At 41.2% G+C, this 23,046-nt stretch overlaps 1 pseudogene; it reads right to left on the reverse strand.

Moving 5' to 3' along the window:
• Nucleotides 1–400: 400 nt before the first annotated feature.
• LOC114492995 lies at nucleotides 401–806 on the reverse strand (annotated as a pseudogene).
• Between the last annotated feature and the right edge of the window lie 22,240 nt (nucleotides 807–23,046).

Raw genomic sequence — 23,046 nt, forward strand, 5'->3', positions numbered from 1 at the left:
ACATACCATTACTTGAGCTCCACGTTGAAACCTGAATGTGATTAAAACACCAGACAGTGGTACATCCAAGGTACCGGGCCACAGACCAAAGAAAGCTACCACTTCTAAATCTATAATTTTGTGTTTGTTTCCCTACATGTATTCCCAGAAAATACAACCAACAAGCTTTTAAATGGATTATGGACAATTTTCTATGATCCACATTTTACAAGAAAATAACAAAGACTCCCAATGAGGACGTGAAGCCCAGACTGTGTGCTCAAACCCAGGAGGGAAACAGCTTCAAGACATGGATGGAATTCTGCAGAGGGGCGAGGGTGGCAGGGCTGCTGCGATGCTGTGCTGAGTGGCGTACACAACTCTCCCTTAGCTGGTTTGTTGTTTTATTTTTTTTGCAGTTTTATAACTGTATTCGACAATCAGCAGTTAGTTCTCATCCACATTAACTGTTTATAGATTTTTGAAAGTGGTGACAGGTACATAGGTGACCAAAGTATAGAGTTTGTTTGGTGAATCTTCATCCTCATTACGTTTTCTGGACAACCACACTCGAATACGGTATGGGACATTCCTTATTCCTTTGGCCCAGACAGCTTTGTTGAGCCTGGTGTCAATGCACACATCTGGAGTTCCCATCTCCTTCATGGCAAATTTCTGGATCTCTTTGAGTGCCCAAGGGGCACACTTCTTGAAGCCCACTCCATGGATGCGCTTGTGGATGTCGATGGTGTACTCTCTGGTTACTACCTCAGTTGATGGCAGTAATGGCCCTTCTTCTTCTCGCCACCCTTCTTTGCGAGAGCCATTATGATGGGCCAAGGTTGAAAAGAGCTGCTGTTTCTTTTTAAAACGTGAGCTAACACTTTTGAATACACAGTCATAAAGAGCTACAGGTAAGCAGTATCAGATGCAAAAACAAAGCGCTACCTCACTACCATCCAAGAAATGCAAACTGAAACAGCAATGGGATGCTGTTCTTCATCTCTCAGATTGGCAAAGACGAAAAGGATTCCCAGAGATGTATGGAAATGAGCATGGCCATGCGCTGCTGGTGGGAATGCAAACTGGTGCAAGTCAGTGGTGGGGCAATTTGAAAATATGGATCGAAAGCCTAAGAAATAATGATGAAACTACAATATACATGTAATAACATGAAAACAGATCCTCGATGCATTGTTAAGTAGAAAAAGCAGGTTACCAAGATTTTAATTATATATGTATGATATTTAAACTTCCATTCTGAAGGGACATAAACTAAAATGTCATTCTCCTGGAAGACAGGAGAGTTGGGAAGCAAGGGAGAGTGTTGCATTTTGTTTACATGTTTTTTAATATATCTGTATTCAACATGAATTACTGTTTCCATTTTAAAAACTATTTATCCAGCCCTGGCTGGAGTGGCCCAGTTGGTCCGAGCATCAGCCCATAACAGAAAGGCTGTCGGTTTGGTTCCCAGGCAAGGCACATACCCAGGCTGCGAGTCTGATCCCTGGCCTGGGTACATACACTCCCCAGTCTGGACATATACAGGAGGCAACCACTCGATACCCTGGAGGGAGCATCTAATCCGGCCCTGCTGGATTTTGGACTTCTAGACTCCAGAACTGTGAGCAAATACATTTCTGTCATCTATTGACCCAATTTGTGGTAATATGTCATGGCAGCCCCAAGGAACCAATAATGACGTAGATTTGGAACCAAAAAAAAACTGTACAAACCATAAGTGTATGGTTTAATTATCACAAAGAGGTTACTATTCTTTCCCATTAAAAAAAATAAAACAGTGAATTGTGGACATTTTCAAACATAGTAAAGGCAATGAGAGCAGCATGATGAACCTGCACGTCCCCAAACCCAGCCTCAACGGTGCTCAGCACACGGCCCATCCAGTTTCCTCTGTGTTTCCAAACATGCCTGCCACTGGGCCGTTTAAAGCAAATCTTAATTGTATTATTATGCCACCTAAAACTACTGGAGGCTATATCTCCAAAATATAATAACTCCTTTATCTAGCATAACCAAAATGCGATAGATCATCGAAAAATGATCAAAATGTTGGTAATATGAGATCTCTCTGTTCACTATTCAAATCTCCCCAGTTGTGCCAAATACAGATTCTTTTTTCAGCCGGTTTGTCTGAAACAGGATGCAAACAAGAACAGCGTTCTGTGTTTGGCTCATATGCCTCTAACTCTATTAATCTATGAGTTCCTCCTCCTTCTTTTCTTTTTCCCTTCTAACTGTGTTCTTTGAAGAAACCAGGTCAGTCCGTTGGCACAGTACAGTTCCCCGGGTTTTAACCCATCCGCGGGTGTCTGCAGTATGTTCTGATCTCCCGTGTTCCCAGCAAACCAGATGCTGGGTCTTCAGCAGATTCAGCTTCAATCGTCTGTGCAAGAACACTTCCCAGGTGGGGTTCGTGCTTGGCATCGCATCGCATTAACGCTTGGGTCTCTTTTTGTGTGATGCTAAGACTGATCAGTGGTTTTAGGTATCGTCGACCTAATCTACACGTTATAAAGTTCCGTGCTAGCTTTCCCCCTAATTGTTTTACATGCATCTGTGATCATTAGCCAGAGTTATTTGCAGGGGTGCAAAATGATAATATTCTAATTCCACTAGTCTGTTTGCATTTATCAGCTAGAACTGTTATATAAAGAGAAAAAATCCCTCATAAGTAATTTGATTACTTTGAGGTCCAGTGCATGCAGGAAAGACAGATGCCCCATTCTTTCTCTATATATGTGCCAGTTTTCAGCATAAGGAGTTGGTTCCCTAGCATCCCCCCAAAATGACAAATAAATAGAGTTTTTGTTTCCTTTCTTTCTGTTATTAGGAAATCGTAAATTTTACTTTTGTTATTATTTTATTTCTTGTATTGAGAGTTCTGGCTAGAAGCCACAAGTGTACTATTTCCTTGGCTGTGTCTCCTGGGAGCCACTGCTTATAAGTGAATCTTAGGCTGACTCGCCCATTTCTATACAGGCATCTTTGGTTAAACAGAGAGCCCCGTGTCCTGGCAGCTTGCCAAAGCATCTTACCTGGTTCGTAGCAGGATCCAGGTGAGATCCCAAGTCCATGCTTCTTCCACTGTAAAGCAAATAAGACAGCTAAGCTATTCAGGTTGTAAACATTGTGCAGCCAGATGCAGAGTAACCACAACAATGACCATAGTAAACACATGCATTTGGCAAACAAGGGAGTAAAGTATGAACTTCTTGTGGTAAGACTTGTTATTGTGGTTTGTCGAGAAGGTCAGTAAGTAGCAATTTGTGCACCAGAAAGAGGGATTTGAGTTGCTTGTGAACTCAAAGGACTTGACTTTGGTTAACAGAGAAACTTTTTCTATTTTGATACTGAAAATAATCTGTTTTGCTAGTATTTTTTAAGATTTTATTTATTTATTTTCAGAGAGGAAAGGGATGGAGAAAGAGAGAGAGAGAAACATCAATGTGCGGTTGCTGGGGGTCATGGCCTGCAACCCAGGCATGTGCCCTGACTGGGAATCGAACCTGCGACTGTTTTGCTAGTATTTTAAAGCAGAACATGAAACAGTAAAACTGGACAGTTCTACCTAGCTTTATTTTAATTTTTAAAAATACTATTCCAATATTAAATACAACATAATGCACAAATCTGAAGTTCCAGATTCAGAGCTCTGTAGTATGTGGATTCCAACAGAACATAGTTCAAATTGTGTGCCCCTCCCTCCTAAAACAGGACTGATGACGGTCAAGTATAATGTAATACTCCCAGGGCTACAAGGGATGGGTTAGCTCTTCTTCCTCATACCAGATTTACACGTAAACGATTTTAATAATTATTTACAGGTATTTGTTTTCTCATTTAATAACTGAGCCTGGAGTCTTTTCACATACAAAACTGTATTAAAGTCAGTATGTGTCCTTAAATTAATCCCTTAGTATATATTTAGTATATAGGGTGTGTATGGTAATAGAGTTGAAGGAACTAGAAAATTGTAACCTGGAGAAGATTAATAATTGCTGGGGAGGGGTCATCTCTTGTACCATCAGCTAACTATAAAACGGAGCTGGTATCTCCTTTGTGGCTCCGTACAAAGGCCAGTGCACCTGAAATACAGTAACGCGTGTGCTGACTCAGCAATGTCACAGGACAAGAACTCTGGGGCCACCTTCTTTTCATCTTCTTTCTCATAACCAAAGCATCCAGGAAGGGAAGGGGAATACATATGGACATTCCCAAATCAATTCAGTATTATCATCTATAGAAAGCTTTGGTGGGTGGCTGGGGTGGCAGGGAGGAGTGGGGGGGAAGGCAGAAAACTGTACTTGAACAATAAAATTCAAAAGTATTTAATACCTGGCTGGTGTAGCTCAGTGGATTGAGCTCAGGCTGCGAACCAAAGTGCCTGCAGGTTCGATTCCCAGCCAGGGTACATGCCTGGGTTGCAGGCCACGACCCCCAGCAACCAGTACATTGATGTTTCTCTCTCTCTCTCCCTCTTTCTCCCTCTCTTCCCTCTCTAAAAAAATAAATAAATAAAATATTTTTAAAAAGTATTTAATAAAATAAAAAATTAAAAGAAAGAAATCTTTGGTTCCTTAAAATAGTATTAAGTCCCTCTTCCCTGCTCCCCTCACCCCAGCAATCTTCAATCTTTCAGCAGCTCTGTTTCTCTAGTGGCCCGTCTGCATCTCTCTCCCTCCTCTAAGTTTGCCCTCCTGCCCGGTTTCCTTCCTGTGCCTGGTTCAGAAGTCCCGGAGGAAGGTACACCTGTCAGTGTCTCAGGGCCGGGGAAGGGGGTCCTGTAATAAAGCCCTGGTTCCCCAGTCTTGGAGTCTGTTTAATACTGCGGATTCTAGATACCATCCCACACTTAGTGATTTGGATCTCAAGGGTGTGGCCACAAAATGTGCGTTTGTAACAAGCTTCCCAGGGAATTCTGATCGAACGGGTCTCAGGGCAGGTGTCTGGGAACCACTCCGAGGAAGTGCAGTGATTTTTCATGGCCGCAGAAAGGGGCGCACATTTCTCTCTTCCCATCGACCCCCACCAAATGAACCCTAATCACACATTATCACTATAATAAACTTTTCATTCCACACACAAGCCCTAAGAAACTTAAAGTCTTGGTACCTAAATTTTGAAACTATTATTTGAAACAGCGCTTTCCTTTCAGAGAGAAGGCTTTGCCTAAAATTCTATCATTACTTTACTTTGCTTTGTCACACGTTATGTTGAAAACCCCCACTGGGCCAGGTATTCACATCAACTAAGGCAACTTTAGGTCTCAAGTGTCAGAAAAATCAATCCAACCCATCTTAAGCAGACAAGGGATTTATGGGCTCACGTTAGGGAAAAGTCCCAACATTACTGGCTTCAGTGGCGGCTTGATCCACAGGGCTCAAAACTGTCATTCCAACTCCATTGCTTCTGTCTGCATCTCAGCTTCGCTTCTTCTGGGCCGGCTCTGTTTGCAACAGAATTTTCTCTCAGGTTTGCAAAGTGCTTTCGGGAGTCCCACATCGTATCCCCCTAAAGGCAAGTCCAGAGGGAGAGGCTTCCCCTCCCTCGGGAGTTCCGGTACAAGTGTTGCTGCATATCATTGGTTCTCACCGGTCACATGGCCGTCCTTGAACCAATGACTGTCCTAAAGGAATGTCACGCTTAATGGGCCGGGTCTGAATCAGTGGCACCTGCTCTCTACTGGAGCTGACGGTGGATTCGTTGCACACGGACCAGCTGCGATCCGGGTGGCTCTCAAAAGAGATCCAGGGCACTAGAACCGAAAAGGAACAGACCAGACAGACAAAAACGGCATGATCTCAAGTGTATTTTGACCAAGAAATACTAGTAAGCAGCAAAACTGACACCCAAACCAGTCTTTTACATTTTTTTAATGAATTTCATGATAGATACTTCCCAAAAGGAGAGACTTCATGGTCTACTCATGGTCTACAACTTCAAAGCAGAACCATTATCCCTTCCCGCTGAAGTTTTTGTCCTTCTTACCTTCCTATTCAACTTTAAGCACTGAATCGAACAATATGGAAAAGCTCAAAATAAAACATAGATTGTGAATGTGAAATGTCATTGAATAATGATGATGCATTGGATGGCAGCTGATTGCAGACAATACTGCAATTTTGGAATACGGTTACTTTTTCTTTTCTTTTTTTTTAAGATTTATTTATTATTTATTTATTTTTAGAGAGGGAAGGGAGGGAAAAAGAGAGAGAGAGAGAAACATCAATGTGCGGTTGCTGGGGGCCGTGGCCTGCAACCCAGGCATGTGCCCTGACTGGGAACTGAACCTGCAATGCTTTTGGTTTGCAGCCCACGCTCAATCCACTGAACTATGCCAGCCAGGGTTTAGAATATGGTTACTTTTTCTACCTAAGTGTTGTTAGAAGATTTTCAGATCTGAAACGACAGTAGTGTAAAGTGCACAACAAACAGAGTACCTGAAAACATAAAACATACCTCGCATAAATCTGAACACTGAAAATCACATTAAACATAAGAAAATGAAGAAAATATTCAGCATATATAAAGAACACCTACAAACCAATAAGACAAAGATAGGCATTCAAGACAAAAGTGGGTAAAATCCCTGAAAAGACACTTCACAAAAGAAACTATGCGAATGACTAGTACACATGTGAAAAGGTGCTCAACTTTATTAGTCATCTAGGAAATGCAAATTAAAAGCATAATGTGATGTCACTTACCCACCCACCAGAAAAAATAAGTGTTGACAGATACACACAATGACCATGATTCTTGTCCACTACTGTTGATAGTGTAAATTGGTACAACTACTTGACGGTATCTATTAATTGGGATATGTGTGTAGTTTATGACACAGTAACTTCACTCTTAAACATATACCCAAAAGAAATGACCAAGAGTGTTCATTAGAAGTACAATTCGTAGCAGTCAAAAACCGAAAACTGCCAAAATGTCCATCAACAGTGGAACAGAGCAACAAGGCATGGTGCAGTTGCACAGTGTAATACTCTGCGGCAGAATGAACGAATAACAATTACAAAAAGCAACATGGATGTGTCTCACAAAAATTAGAGTTAAACAAAAGAAACCAACAAAAAATAATGCATATTGTATCATTCCATTTATATGAAAAGAAAGAGCAGACTAAATGAATCTATGAAATTAGAAGACAAGGTTCCAGGTACTCTTGGAAGGACAGGGACTGGAAGAGTTAGTGGGGTTTGGCAATAGTCTGTCTCTTGGTCCGACTGCCAGACAAGTGCATTAAGTTTATGAAAATTCAGCTCAGGTGACATTTACGTGCATTTTGCTGAATACGCATTATACTTTAAAGGTTAAAAATAAAAAAGGAAGAAATCAACCTGTCATTGCCAGCCTATCGTTTCCTACCATTACCAATTCCCTCGCTGTTTTATAAAGTTGCCTTTCAGTGTTGAAATAACTTGCTCTGTTTTAACAAGTTGTGGGTGGTTGATGTGATTGCTCTATAAATAGTTTGTAGAACGGTTTGGGAAGCACACTATAAATGCTAGTTGGAAGCATTAGAATGTGTGCACTGTATTTTTTCTTACAAAGATCACATTATGAAGCCATAGTACTTGTACTCAGCTTTATGTTTTACCTGTATAGTGCTGCACCCAGAAGCACTCAAGATTTCTAAGTGCGGATTGTATAACAATTGATTCCTATGGAGACCGCGGCTCTTTAGAGACATTAAATTACAGCAGGAATCAGGCAAAGTCTGCACTGTTGATCCTGAAACCTTGTTTTAAATAATGAAGGAAGTCTGAGAAGATTTTCTGTCCTTCTCCATATTATTACTATTTCCCATTTGTAGCCTATTTCTAGCAGATACAGAATAACTAATGGCTGGGTTTTAATAAAAATCCCCATTTCAGAGCCCATGCGGCTTCCCCCAACATGAGCCCCCCTCCCACAGTCTTTGATGCAAGCAGAGCTTTTCTAAGTGTTGCAACATCCTCTGTAAAGAAAAGTGAAAGAGATAAATAAATACAGATACAAGATGATTGAGAATCAACAAGTTATTCTTATAAGCAGCAGTCTGTTGTTCGGAGAAATAGAGTTCATGGGCCATAAAAAATCCAAAGGCATATAAAATTTTTTGAATTATGAAATGAGAAGTTCATGCACAGACATTTGTAAACAGACCAAACAGCAAAGGGGATGCATGGAGCAGTAAATCACTATAGTCTAAGGGCTAATAACAAATAGGCTGGGGGAGACACCTCACAGCAATGTCCCCTCATGTCAAAGACCAGGAACATCAAAACAATAGTTTTTCTAACCCTCAGTGTTAACAATGATAACACCTATCTTTTGGAAGTTGTTATATTTTATTTTCTAATATGGAGTCTCCAGGCTTCTAAAATGTTCTTGTGGCATTATATATTGAGATTTCTCAGAACCACGGACTAGCTATTAAAATTGAATGAGACGTTAAAGTTTATTTAAACCCACGGTCCTAAAACTGTGCTCCGGGGAGCCCTGGAATCTCCTACCCTGGTCTGCCAAGGGCGGCCAGGGATTGATACGAGAAGGACCAAGGGAAAAGCGCCTAGGCCCCTCCCCCTGCCCAGGCCCCTCCCTCTGCCCAGGCCAACACTACCAAGTAGAATTCTACTTTTTCTTACTTCATAAGGGCCTTCCACATGTTTTGTTTGAAGAAAGCATTCAATGACTTAAAAAATAAGAAATGCTACCAATTTTAAAGTAGACAAACTCATCCTGATCCAAGCATCCTCAAAACTGAAGAGTTGACAATCAGGGAAATAAGGGTCCAAGACATTAAGGGATGAGCTCTGCATCCCAGAGCTAGCCTGGGGCAGCACTGGAGCTGGAACTTCTGCTCTCGGATTCTGACTCGAGTGGGCTTTTCAGACCACCAGACACCCGTCAGAGAGCCTCGGCAGTTTCCCAAAAGAGGGGGTGGGAATCTTGAGGTGAAACTATCATACTCTTATTTATACAGTCTTTATAGATTCCCTTCTCCTCGGTATCAAAACCCTTCTTATTTTTAAAATAATACATGGGACACTACATAAAATAATACAGTTAACAGAACTAAGGATAAACTATAGAAGTCTACTGCCTGTTGGCTCCTAAGTGCTATTTGCAAATGCTACAGAAACTAGCTGCTAAAAATGTTAAATTTGTTACAATCTGGATTTTCTCAACAGAGTAAAGCTGCCATGGGAACTAACTGGTTTTAAAGCTTAACACTGGTGCATATATATATACATACACACACACATATATACACATACATATACATATATACACACACACATACACACACACATACATGCACTTCAGGTTTTTTAAATATATATCAGGATGTTGGTTTAAAAAATATTATATGATTAGGCACCAGCTTTCTCTCTGTCATACTAGCTTTATTTTTTAAAAAGAATCTACTGCAGTTACGTTCTTTATCCACTTTGGTAACCAAACAGTTAACTGAAGTTAGGGACCTCTATTTTTAACTGTTACTATAGCCCGACTCCCATTTAATCTAAAAACAGCCATGCCTTTCGCACCACCGTTTCTAACCCTGCAAAGCTGAGGCTCATGCGGATCCAAATTAAGGATGAGCTTAAATAGCACATCCTCGGGCAAAACCATGGCAACCACTACACAGTACACATCCTGCATCTTGCCCGGTAGTCCTTAAAATTCTTGAACCACGAGGCAGGAAATCTGTTTGGTTCGGTTGTCATTTCAGGAGAGATTTACACTCTAGGGTGGTCAACCATCTGCTTTTATTTAGGGAAAAATAGATCTATGAATAGATTATAGATCTATTATAAAGCTATGCAAGCTTTATAATTAGGGAGAGACAGGAATCATTTTTGTTATTTATTTATGTATTTACTTACTCCCCGCATTACTTCGTACGTCCCGGAACCTCCGCAAGGGGAGGCGGAGACGGCGAGGAGAATGATCGGACTCTGGTTTTCTACAGGGATGACCGGGTGACCAGCCGGCGTGGCAGTCAGGTTAAATGATAAAGATAAAATTGGATTCCGTCAGTGACACTGCCCACGTATCAGTATTAACCTGGGAAACACAAAGGGATTTTCATTTTTCTGACTCTTTCAAACTAAAAATAGCTTTGCAGTTTTTTTCTGATTATAAAGTGAATACATGCTCAAGTAGCCAATCCATGCATGTTAGAAGAGTAAAAAAAAGAAAGTAAAAATCAGCCTGAATTATCTAGAAGCGACTGTTGAAATTGCCGAGTGGCCGTCGTCCGTGCTCCCTCCGCGGGAAAAGTGTAGGAACGACGTGGTGCCCTGCACGGTGGTTTGCGATCTGCTTTCCCTCTCAATTCATTGTGGAGACTTTTCCGTGCCGATTAATACAGATTCGCCATGCATTCCACTGCATAGATGTGCCATAAAGTTATTTTTTAAATCCCCTACTTACAAATATTAAGAGTGATGCTTCTAGCATTGGGCTATTGTGAACAACCTCACAATGAAGATATTTTTACACGCATGTCTTTGTGCAATTGGTCAATTGTCTCTACAAGATAAATTCCTGGATGTGAGATTGCAAAGTCAAAGGATACATATACTTAAATTTTTGGTTCTTATCATCCAGATTGCACCCTGCGAAAGTTGAGCCAATCTATCTATACACATGCTTGTTAGGCATGTGAATACAGTTTCTCTACACCCTCACCAATCTGAGTATCTCATTTTTAAAAAATCTTTTCCCATCTAATAGACAAGATGTCATTATGTTTTGATGGTAGCAGCTCTTCTCCCAGCAATTCAAAGAAAAGAAGAAATATAATTACATTCAATGAGGTAGTGGAACTAGATGATTTTGAAAGGTTTTGCAGTTTTAACATTCTACAATTCTACAAAATGTCCTTAATTAATTTCTCTATCAAGTATCTATTATAAGCAAGATTTCCAGAGGAAGAGAAGCTAACCCTGAGCATCTAATGTGTGTGAAAACAACCCCTTGAGATGATTGCTTTTATGCTTATTATATAGGGGGGAAATGTAGGGCTCAGAAGGGAGCACGTACAGCAGAATCAGAACAGGCTGATCCGACCAGAAAGATGAGGTGCTTGCCCTGGGCTCTGAGTTTTTTCCTCACCCCATGCTGTGTCTCGTTGGAATTCCCATCCTTTGGCAAAACTCGGTCTACTGAGGCAAGAGGAGGAGTTTCAGCAGAGACCACACACACATGAAATAATTCAAGCCACATCTGTTGATTCCTAAGGTCAGGCCCCTGTCTTCCCCCACCTACCCCTACCAACACTTGGTGCCATTTTCTCAGGATTCAGTGCGGTGTTTTACATATAGTAGATGCTCAGTAAATATCATCCATGCTTCTTCCTATCTACCTGAGTAGCTGACTGGAAGGGGGGAAATGCTCCCGTTTTGGACAAGATGGTTCTACTTCACTGTAGAACCTGGCAGCCAGAAAGCAATCAGCCTCGGGCTGGTCAACCATACCACCTAATGAGTAAGCCCCCTTCCCCTGCCCGCCCTGGACAGGCTCAGAGCCATGAGCCCGGGGAAGGGCAGTAAGCTCCATAAATAGAAAGATACTCCACTGCAGGGCACAAGTGAGACACTTGTATTGTTTCAAACTTCTGCTTTTACCTAATTACATTATTATTATATCTTACACCTTTGACGTTTTCTCTCCAGCCTTTTGATACTTCCAGAGTGTCTTTAGACTTTACCAAGGTCATTATCATAGTTGTCATTGTTGCTATCCATCACTAACCATGTATAATTTGCATTTTCTATGGTTCAACATGGATTTAAGATGGCACAGCTCAACTCTTACTAATCAAAATACAGTATGAGTAATGGCTCAGGCCCCAAAAGTTACTGAATTCTAATCAGTGACTGTCGCCTGTGGTCAACAGGTCCAACGTTAGGGCTGCTGTGTGTGTGCAAGTGGTGAAGGATCTAGACTCTGTAAACCACTCTTGCAAAGAAATTACATAATGTGCATTTTATATTTCACGTATTACACAATAACTTTTTAATTTGGTTGGTGTGAATATCACAAGCTGCAAGTCAGTGGGTTCTGCAGACGGGCTATCTTCAAGAAACAGCTGGAAAGACATGCACATTCACACTGTAAACTTCCTTCCTTCCTAGGTGTTTATGCACCTAGTGGGTAAAGCGGGGCCACGTGTCTATACAATGACTTAGTGTTCCTCGTGCTTTGGTTAAGCTGAGATAATGTTGGTTTTTATCAATGCCTGTGGCTTTTCCAGGATCTTGAGTATGGCAGGCTGTGACCTACCTCACTGTAAGATTAGCCTCTCTGTAGGGGAAAGAATGGCCCTGGTGAGGACATTTGGGCCATAACGACAGCCCACCCCAGGAAGAAGAGTGGGCCTATTATATTTGCTGCAATGGACTCACTGCTTGCCGTTCTAATTTACCGTCTTTTCCCCCCAAACGAATGTGTTATGATTCAACAACAACAAAGGGGCTGACAAGAAGCCACAGAGCTCATACTGTAGAGCACCATAAAAGCAGGAGATGATGCATGTTAAGTGCGTTCTGGCCTGATTTGGTTGAAAGAGATCACTTGCAAGAAACACTTGGGAGCAGTCCTTGAGATCTTAGAGATGTGTCCAGACAGCTGAGGCTTCTGGGAACAAGGGTGGCTTTGTTCGCTTTGATGTCCACTTGTGCTGCATTTGTCGTCAGTGGCTGTTCACGCAGAGGGCAAAGCCGGAGATGACACAGAGCAACAGCAAAGTGGGAGACGCTCTCTGAGTAATGCTGAGGAGGAGGCATCGGCTGTCACCAGTTCTATTTTTAGTAGATGTTGCTATGATGATTTCTGGAGTGCCGGGTCCAGCCTGTCCCTGCAAATGACTTCATGTTTGGACATCAATATGCATGTGCACAACCAGACCCATAGATAGCCTCTTGTTCCTGGGCTCATAGCTGGACCCTAGTTCTCAAACTCCCTTGAGAACAGAGCTAATGGAGTGTGAGCAGAAGGGATATGGGCCACTTCCGGGCCTGGCCGGTAAAAATGGCCATGGGTAATCCTCCGCTCTCTGTCCCCATCTGCCAGCTGGGTGCCCGGGCAACCAAGAAGTCATGTTCAAAGAGTAGTGGTAGCCCCCGAGAACCAGATCTGAAAATGTGTGTGAAGCTCAGCTCAGCAGCACCAATACCTCTGTTGACTGGAATGTATGCAAAGGAAATATAAACATCTATGCCATCAGGCCACTGAAATGTGGGTGGGGTGGTGGGGGAGGTTGGATTGCAGCAGTTAGCCTACTCTGGCTGCAGGAGCCCAGGGAAGGAGCCGGCAATGCTCACTCCCAGCTGTGCCCAGCCTGGCAGCCGGTCTGATCACCTTTCCTTGGAGCTCCTACTCTGCTTGCTCTCCAGGAGCCGAGCTGGGCAGTGGTGGGAGAAACACGTTGAGCTGTTAGACACCAGCGTGTTGATACAACTGGAAAAGACACTGTGAAGACGGCAACGAACATGCATTCTTGAGGAGAGAAATGCTGTCCCAATCGACAAATGTGTGTTGGACACGTTCCCTAAAGGAGTCATTTTGCTAACTGCTGGGATACAGAGATACCAAACCTCATCTCTACCTCGGAATTAAACTCGAAAAAGATACAGTCCCGCCTATGCCTCAGCAAGCTGACAAACTGTTAGAGAAAACATGACTTAAAAAATAGTTGCCTAAACAAAGAAGACAAGCTTTATCAGACAGAACCGAGTTGAAATACCAGATACGCCACTTACTAGATTTATGGGAAATGAAACGGTCTGTGCCTCAGTATCCACATCTTTAAACTAAAATGATGCCTGATACACATGGTGAAGTTTTCTTAAGTTTTTATCCCAGAACAATTTTAAACTTACAAAAGAGTTAGAAAAGAGGTCTCATCTACCCTTTTCCCAGCTTCCCTTCCTCTAATGTCAACAATGTATACAGCCATCATATAAATATCAAAACCAAGAAATGAACATCGGTACAGTCAGATAACCTCAGGACAGACTTTATTAGGGTTTCTCCCGTTTTCCCACGCATGCCCGTTTTCTGTCCCGCGGCCCAAACCCAGACCACCACCTCCTGGTTCGTGATCTCACCTCTGTAGTCTCCTCCTTCCCACCACGGCCTCCCTGTGTTTCTCGTGAATCGTGGCTTCACCGCTTTTGAAGCATACTGGTCATGACTGTCGTGGAAGGTCTCGCAGTTTAAGTTCATCTAACGTTTTCTACAGATTAGACTGAGGCTGCAGGCTCGGGGAAAGAATACCAGAAAGGCGAATTGTGCTGCACGTCACCGCACGTCACCCCGATATCAGCATGGGATTACTGGAGATGTCGGCCTCCACCCCTTGGTTAAGGCAGTGTCGGCAAGGTCTCTCCGCAGTGAAGTTGCTTTCTTTCCCACTCCATGGAAGAGAGTCATCCTTCTACATTGTTTAGTGGGGTGTGCATTCATATCCTTTAGCCCATTTTTGAAAATCAGGTTATTTGTTTTCTAATTACTTAAGTTTAAGAGAGATATATAGACTCTATATACCAGACCTTTATCAGATATGTGATTTGAAGATATTTTTCCAAGTCTATGACTTATCTTTGCATTCTCTTCAGAATATCTTTTGCAGACCGACTGTTCCAAATGTTTTTAATTTTGATAAATTCCAATTTATAAAAAAAAAACATTTTATGAACCTGCTTTGGGTGTCATGCTTTGTCAAATCCAACATGAGGTAAATTTTCTCCTATGTTTTCTTCTAGAAGTTTTATAGTTTCTGGTTTTACATTTACGTACACAATTTATTTTTGAATTAACTTTTGCACATGCTGTGAGATATATGTCTAAGTTAAATTTTTTTGGCATATGGACATCCAGTTGTTCCAGCATCATTTGTTGAAAATCTAATCCTCTCTCCATTGAACTGCCTTTGCAACTTTATAAAAAATGCATTGACTGTGAGTCTATTTCTAGACTCTTTTATGCTGTATTGATCTGTGTTCTATCTTTTCACCAATGCCACCATGTCTTGATTACTGTAGCTTTACAGTAAGTGGTAAAATCAGGTATTATGAGTTTTCTACTTCGAGTCTAACTTTACAGAATTGTTTTGTCTATTCTAGTTCCTTTATTTTTCCATATAAATTTCAGAATCAGTTTGTTAAGATCAGCAAAGAAGCACACAGCTGGGTCTTGTTTTTGGTATAATCTGACAATCTCTATTTTTTAATTAGTGCTTTTATATAAAACATATTTACATAATATATATTAAAATTTACCTTCCTGCCCTGGCTGGCAGTAGCTCAGTGGATTGAGCACGGGCTGCAAACCAAAGTGTTGCAGGTTCGATTCCCAGTCAGGGTACATGCCTGGGTTGCAGGCCATGACCCCCAGCAACCACACATTGATGTTTCTCTCTCTCTCTCTCTTTCTCCCTCCCTTCCCTCTCTAAAAAATAAATCAATAAAAATCTTAAAAAAAAAAGAAAAAGAAAAGGCTTTAGAAAGTTTAAAAAAAATTTACCTTCCTACTAGCTGTTCTCTTTGTTCCATTATTTCTTTGTCTTTATTTCATTTTATGCCTACTCTCAGGTCCATTGAGTATTTCTTAGGATTCCATTTAATCACCTCTATAGACATTATATCAGTTTTTTCAAACATTAGTGGATTCCCTAGGTTTATAATGTGCATCTTTAATTACCCACAAATGGATTAGACCACTTTATTTGTACTGTAAGAAATTTGTAGCAGCATGTCCTCAGTGTTTTTCAATACGGCTGCATAAGAGAATCGCCAGAGGAGATGAGGAATAAAATAGCAATGCCCCAACCCAACCTAAAGCAAATTAAATCAGAATCTTCAGGAGAGGGGCTTAGTCATCAGTATTTTTTTAAAATTCCCCAGGAAATTTTTAATAAGCAGCCAGGTTTGGCCACAGTTTTTAAAGCTCATGGGCTACCATTTGGTGCTTATGTGTGATGGGCAGCCTGGGGATGTGCTTCATTCTGTCTGTGGTTGAAAAGGCAAAGTACCTGGGCAGTGCTCACACCTGGCAGCAGCACCTGCCGACCTCAGACGTCTGCCCATGGCCCACGCCCTACTTTTGTGATTTCTGGTTTAAACCATCACCACTAGAGGACACTGAATTATGATATGAGAAATGTGTAAAAATGTGTTTAATGAGAGCAGGTGAAGGAAATAATTTTTTACAGGTTTAGTCTAAGATGCCTTACTCCCATTGGTCAAGGAGGTACCAGGTAGAATACTGTACGTCTCCACTCTGACGCTCTTCAATCTTTATAAATGGTGGTGTCAACGGTCAGGGTGTTTGAACGTGATTTAAAGCCGTGAGTAATTTTCTAAGAATGAAATATCAGTGAAATCACTCACACTAAATCCACCATCTTTCATAAGCAGCTGGATAGTATGGATTATAAAATAACTTCAAAGTTATTAGAGACTTGGCCTTTGTCAGAACATTAGGAAAAGGCTGCCTTTAAAAAATACCCAGTTTTGCCCTGGCTGGCATAGTTCAGTGGATTGAGCGCGGGCTGGGAACCAAAGTGTCCCAGGTTCGATTCCCAGCCAGGGTACATTCCTGGGTTGCAGGCCATAACCCCCAGCAACCGCACATTAATGTTTCTCTCTCTCTCTCTCTCCTCTCTCTCTCTCTCTCTCTCTCTCTCTCTCTCTGTCTCTCTCTCTCTCTCTCTCTCTCTCTCCCCCTCCCTCCCTTCCCTCTCTAAAAATAAATAAATAAAAAATAAAATCTTAAAAAAAAAATACCCAGTTTTCATAGAATAAGAACTGGGTGCAACATTTATTGCATTTTAACATTTTTTAAAAAGGGGTTAGGAAACTGAGACTCAGAGAAGTGTCTCGTTCAAGTTCACACAAATAGTTCAACACCATGCAGCCCAAGGATTCCAGTTTAATGTCTCCACTCTGTCGTGTTTCCATTCTATCACACGCCAAATCTGGGTGGATCCTTGTCTACCTAGTCCCTCCTTTCTCTCTATGAAAGCAGGAATCCCATTATAATAAAAAATGATTCCCAAACTTTAGTCTTTTAAATGTCACCTACATAACATTTGACATATTTCTAAACCACCAGTACTGTTATTATTTTATGCTTCTCCTTTAAATTTGTCACCTTTAAAATTAAACATTTTTTAAAGACAACTATACTTCAATTACAACTGGAAAAAAACAGTAGGAATTGCAATAAATAAACACAAAAGACAAAAAATATCCCCTCAAATACTATGGCCTGAGCTTCAGTATTTGTTAGAAGTGGACATTAGCAAAGAGGAGAATGCTAAAGCTATGCTAGTAACAAACTGGTGTGTAATTCGGATTGTAAGACGTGCAAAGGGGAAAACTTTCTCACAGGGTAATTCAAAGTTATTTACTGCTGTGACTGAGCAATAACATACAAACTGCCAAAACTTCAAACGAGAGGAAGGATACTCTGGAATAGAAAGATACTGTCAGTACGCACCTGCCTCCAGCATCAGACTCACAGCTGTTACAACTACTTGGATATTTATATTGGAAGACGACATGTTCGAAGGTACATTTTAGAATTTTAGAGCACGAAATGCTACAAATATATCTGTTAGGACTCTTATGTTGTAAGTAAAAGCAAAGACGTTATTGGCTCCTATGACTAGGAGATCCAGTGCAAATAATCAAACCAGAGCTGTATTTGTAGGCTCAGGTAATGCTCCCCACATCTTGCTCACTCCCTTATTTGTTGTGCATGTGCTCTCCTCCACAGGAAGCGAGAGAGCTGTCGGCAGCCCGGAGCTGCTCTGTCCCAGTTTAGCGAGCCCTAGCGAATAGGGCAGGAAGCTGACAAGTGTCCTGCACCCACATTTGACTCAATCCCTAGAGCCAGGTGGCTGGACCTACTCTGGCTGTAGTTGCTGCCTCCACTCCTGTGCTCATGGAGGGACAGAAGAACAAGGGGAGTGGGAAGAAGGGAAGATCAAGACAATTCCACCCAAAAGGCCAAGGGATGCCTTTCCCGCAGGAAGAAAAGGGAGAAGATGCTGGGCGGACGACAACAGGTGTTCACGACACAGGCCTTCTGTGTGGCAGGCATAATAAATTGGAGAAGAACCTGAAAGGTCGCCTAATAACAATAACATTTAAAAATACAAAGAAGGAATACATTGCATGGGTACTATGTCCAGGGAAGCAGACCCCATCCCATGGCCTTTGCCACCTACTTGCATGAGAACCCCAACTTCAACCATGTGAGTGTGCACCTTATTGCCTAGGGCTTTCTTGGACACTGAGGCCCCCTTTCCATGCCCATGGGGAATTCACTACCTGCCCCCAGCAGCCCTTAGACAAGGACTGATGGGAGGTGGTGGATAAATACCCCAGCTCCCCATCCTTGGGTAGGATAACCTGGTGTGTCCTATACTGTTTCCCAGAGTTCCCTGGAGAGATTGAGCTCCTGTTGTCCTCTTTTCTTTTCTTTTCTTTTCTTTTCTTTTCTTTTCTTTTCTTTTCTTTTCTTTCTTTCTTTCTTTCTTTCTTTCTTCTTTCTTTCTTCTTTCTTTCTTCTTTCCTACTTATGGACACTCCCCCGCCACTTGTGTATACTACTTGCACTTGAATCCCTGTCCCAGGGTTTGTTTCTGGAGGAATCCAAATGACTGGCAGCCAGGCACTGAGGTAAGCTATTCATTTGTATGACCTCTTAGCATTCTCACGACGATCAGGTGGAGTGGACACTAATATTATGCTATTTTACAGATGAAGAAATGCAATCCTTGGTCAAGGTCACACAGCTAGGAAACAGCAGAGCTGACATTCAAAAGTAAATGGACTCCAACACACACTTCATGGCTATTCTGTGTTACCTGGCACTTTATAATATCCCTGTAGAGGTCTGCTTTCTAGTAATTCAGTTTTAAGCGGGTGAAAGCCTGAGGATCACTGAAGGGTTTGCAGGTGAACCAGGGGACATACAGTTGTGTCCCTCGGAAGCTGAGAAGGAAATGTGAGCTGAATGTGAGCTACGTCTTACACATAGTAGGTGCTGATTAACAGTGGCTTGAAATAGCATGTGGCAGTTTTTCATTAACAAGAAGTCATTAATGTTGTTCTTCTCTGCCATCATTGAAAGAGAGAAGCTGCCCCATCTGAGGGATGATTCTCCAGCATAAAATGTTTCTAAACTCAATGTGAATGACAGTCTCCCTGGGTGGGAGAAAAACTGGGCTCAGCTGGGCTGTATTTCATTTTAGAAGAATAATATATGTTAGTCTTTTAGGGAAAAAAACATATGACTTTAGAATATACATACCCGCATTCATCTCAGACAGCTTAGAGACAGGTTTTCTGAACGCAAAGGACTTACGCAAAGTCTCACTTACCCTTTCTATTGTACATTTCATGAGTGCACATGGAAGTACCATTCCCCTTATTTTAGGCAGCGCATGCATGAGATAGCCACGTGCATCAGGAGCTGTCACTGGATCACTGTCTCGCTGCCTGTTTCCTGAGTTAGAGGAATGAGCACTACCAGGGAGAGCTGACTTGTGTGGGTGGGCTCCTTATCTTCTCTGGGCTCTAGATGTCTTTTCTGCAAGTTGAAGGTTTTGGCTTAGTGATCACCAGCATCCTTCCAGCCCCCACATTCCCTGACATTCAAAGAAAAATATGTTACTGCTAGTCCTTGTTTTAAAAAGCAAATTCAGGAGGCTCAGAGTATCACTATTCTTCCTACATTACATGTCTGTTTATCTTGCGTAAGCATCCACTCTGTGTAGAGATGACACAGAGAAGTCTTTCTATGCCCAGCCCACCACCAAGGTTCTAGACTGTGCCCTCACCGTGGGAAATGCCTCCTGTATTTATTTCTTGAATCACATTGGCTGTAAATTTCAGGGGACGTTTAATGTTTTCATAACAGACTTTCCCGCTGTTGGGCAATCAGATTTTGTTTGAAAACATGAACACAGAATAGTCGTTTGCAGAAAAAGAAATGCAAGGACTCAAAGAAGGTAAGATAAATCTTTTATTTGAGCTGAGTCAAATCAGAGATGGAGCAGTGTCTGCCGGGGTCAGGAGAGCTCCCCCAACAACCTCCTTGCTCGAATATTCTCAAGAAAGAGTTAATGCAGCCTATGTTTAAAACTGAGCTTCCGATGGTGCTCTCCAAACACTTCACATGATTAGGTCAAACAAAATGGTAATGTATTTGACCACTTTGACTTATAAAATAACAGCTTTGTGTCACTCAGCCTAACAATTTAAAATGTTTGAGGAGTCTATTACAGGCAAGCATCCTTAAAGGGCAAAGGACTAGAGCGTGACTGGAGTAGAAATTGAATCCCATAGAAAAACTAGGTAGGGCACCAGAAAAGGACGGTTGTCGTTGAGGGCTTAAAAAATATGTTGGGTTTTCAAAAATTGATTTGAGTGTGGCGGTTTATGAATCATAGATGCACTTACAAGAGCTTTATTACAACTTCCCATAAATCTATTCATTGTGAAAACTCCAAACTCTACTTGTCAAATAAAGGAAAATATCACCAAAACAGACTCACGTCTTGGTTATGCTTGTTGTTTTGCTTTATTTTTCATGGCGAAGCCACTTGTAAGCAGAGAACACATTGGGTGGAGATGATCAAACCTTTAGACTGAGCTTCATCCCTGATGTATTCTGGCAGCTGACTGGCAGTGAAAGAACAAGAAAATGCTTTTCTTAAGCTACAGGGACAGGTTACCTAGTAACCACTGAATGATTAAATTCTGTTCACAGAGACTTGCTCTCTTAATTGGACAAAAAGATTTAAAGAACACAGCTGGGCAGAAAGTGATGGAAAACCATGACAGTCATTAGTGGGTTTTGTATCTGTAATTCCAGCAGCCTCCGCTGAAGGGTCACGATAGGAGAGGATCTTTCATTTGCAAGAAGCCAACTAAGCTACCTATGGTGTCATAATTTTGTACTCTTTTCAACTGTAGAAAAATGAAAATAAAACGTGGAATGGAGCATATTAAAAAGCACAGTGCAAACTCCATGAGGTGTCAGAGTTCTGAGAATAATCATTTTTTGTGGATTATTTTCTATGATCATTTTCTAAGATTTTGTGTTCAGTATCAGAATTTTATCCCCTAAGAGAACTCGACATGGTTGCTGGGGGTCAGTTTATCCTACTATCACTCTCTTTTGTGTATCTGCACTTTTTGTCTATCTCTTAGGCGCATAATGCTTTATGGAGAGTTATGGCTATTTCCTGTTCTCTCCTGCTTTAACAATAAAGTTGAGAAAAATCAAGTTATAAGTTTACAATAATAAAGTAATTTTCATCCACGAAGGGCTTTTAGATAATACAGTAATTTCTTCCTGTGCTCAAAAAAGAACTCAGTGTACATGTCACCAGCTATAATTGGAGAAGCTCTACCTTGGAGTCACTTTTCAGAGTGTTTCTCACTCCTTACACTCCTTGAGTAAGATTTGTAGAATTTCTATTGCCTTGGCTTCGCAGCCTTTCTCACAGGGATACAGCTTTCTTTCCTAAAGCCCCCTCTAGTGACAAACGGCAAGGAATGTTCATAACATTCCTCAAAGCTCTAAAAAGTTCCACACCACCATTTAGTTATGAGATGAATCAACAGCTATCGTCTTTTGATTGGAGAATGAGATAGTCAATGGCTCAATTCCCAAGCATCCTTCAGTCACTGAGGCCTAAGGGATTCTGTCCTGACGCTGAGGCCAACACCAAGTGCGCACACACACTATTTCATTGTATTTCTTTTTCTCTGCTGGGGCAGGTATTCCTTAAAAAATGCTTCCTAAATGTCCTTCATTTTTGTGCTTTCAAGGCTTTAAAGATTAAAGTATGCTCCTAATTAACCCAATGAATAGAAAAAGATTATCTTGGCCTTTACCTCTCATTGTTTTTACTGCATTTATAGGATGATTTTCATTGATGGTGCTAAGCATGTCTAAGCAAATAGCAATTTCAGGAATTCTCTGAATTATGAAACTAAGGGTCATCTATAATTATATAGATTAAACATACACATGATAATACATTTTAAAATAATATATAATAAAATATAATATATATTATGTATTAGGTTATGTATTATGGTATGTAAAAATATAGTTTTTTTAAATTTATATTTCCAAAGGGCTTAAGGCTCATCTAGTAAAACATAGGTGTAATTGAGTCATTAAAATAAGAGTAAAAGAATAAAAGCCACCTGCCTAGTATAGGGAATTAAAGAGGTAAACAGAAAAATTGGCTATGCTGTTATTACACCTGAGCACAAATCTTAGTGTTGAGCCTTCTATCACCAAGACAAAAAAAGAAACCCAGTTGTAAAAGTAAGCATTCCAGCCCTGGCTAGTGGCTCCGTTGGTGGGAACGTTGTTCTATACACCAAAAAGTTGTGGGTTTGATGCCCATCAGGGCACATACCTACATTGCTAGTTCGATCCCCGGCAGGGGCGTGTATGGAAGGCAGCTGATCAATGTTTCTTTCTTGCATCAATGTTTTTCTCCTCTTTTTCTCTCTCCCTTCCTCTCTAAAATCCATGAATGTATCCTTGAGTGAGGATTTTTTTAGAAAGCATTGCATCTATTAGGGAGTAAAAGGTTTTCTTTCTAAAATACAGATATTAAGTTACTAGAGAGCAATAACAAAAGTATACAACAAGAATAATTTCTTAATGATGAGAAATTCATATTTAAATATTGCACAAAAGGTCTTCAGGAATGCTTCCTCTCCAAGACCACTGAGCTAGTGGTGATTCTCCCAATGCAAGATTGGTCCTGAGAGTTAACTCTCCAATAAGCCCATACTAGCTGCATGCACCTGCCCACGGATTACCTCTTGGGAATAGCAACCAGAAAAGAGCTTCTCTCATTTGCTTATACACACAGTGTGAAGGCCAAGGACAAATTAAATAGCACTTATGATAATAGTTCACTGCCAAAATTGGAGAGAGAAAAAAAAACCATTGTGCACTTCATGAAAGAATTGGAACAAAATACTTAGA

This window comes from Phyllostomus discolor, chromosome 1 (assembly GCF_004126475.2).
Source record: "Phyllostomus discolor isolate MPI-MPIP mPhyDis1 chromosome 1, mPhyDis1.pri.v3, whole genome shotgun sequence".
In the NCBI taxonomy this organism is placed as follows: Eukaryota; Metazoa; Chordata; class Mammalia; order Chiroptera; family Phyllostomidae; genus Phyllostomus; species Phyllostomus discolor.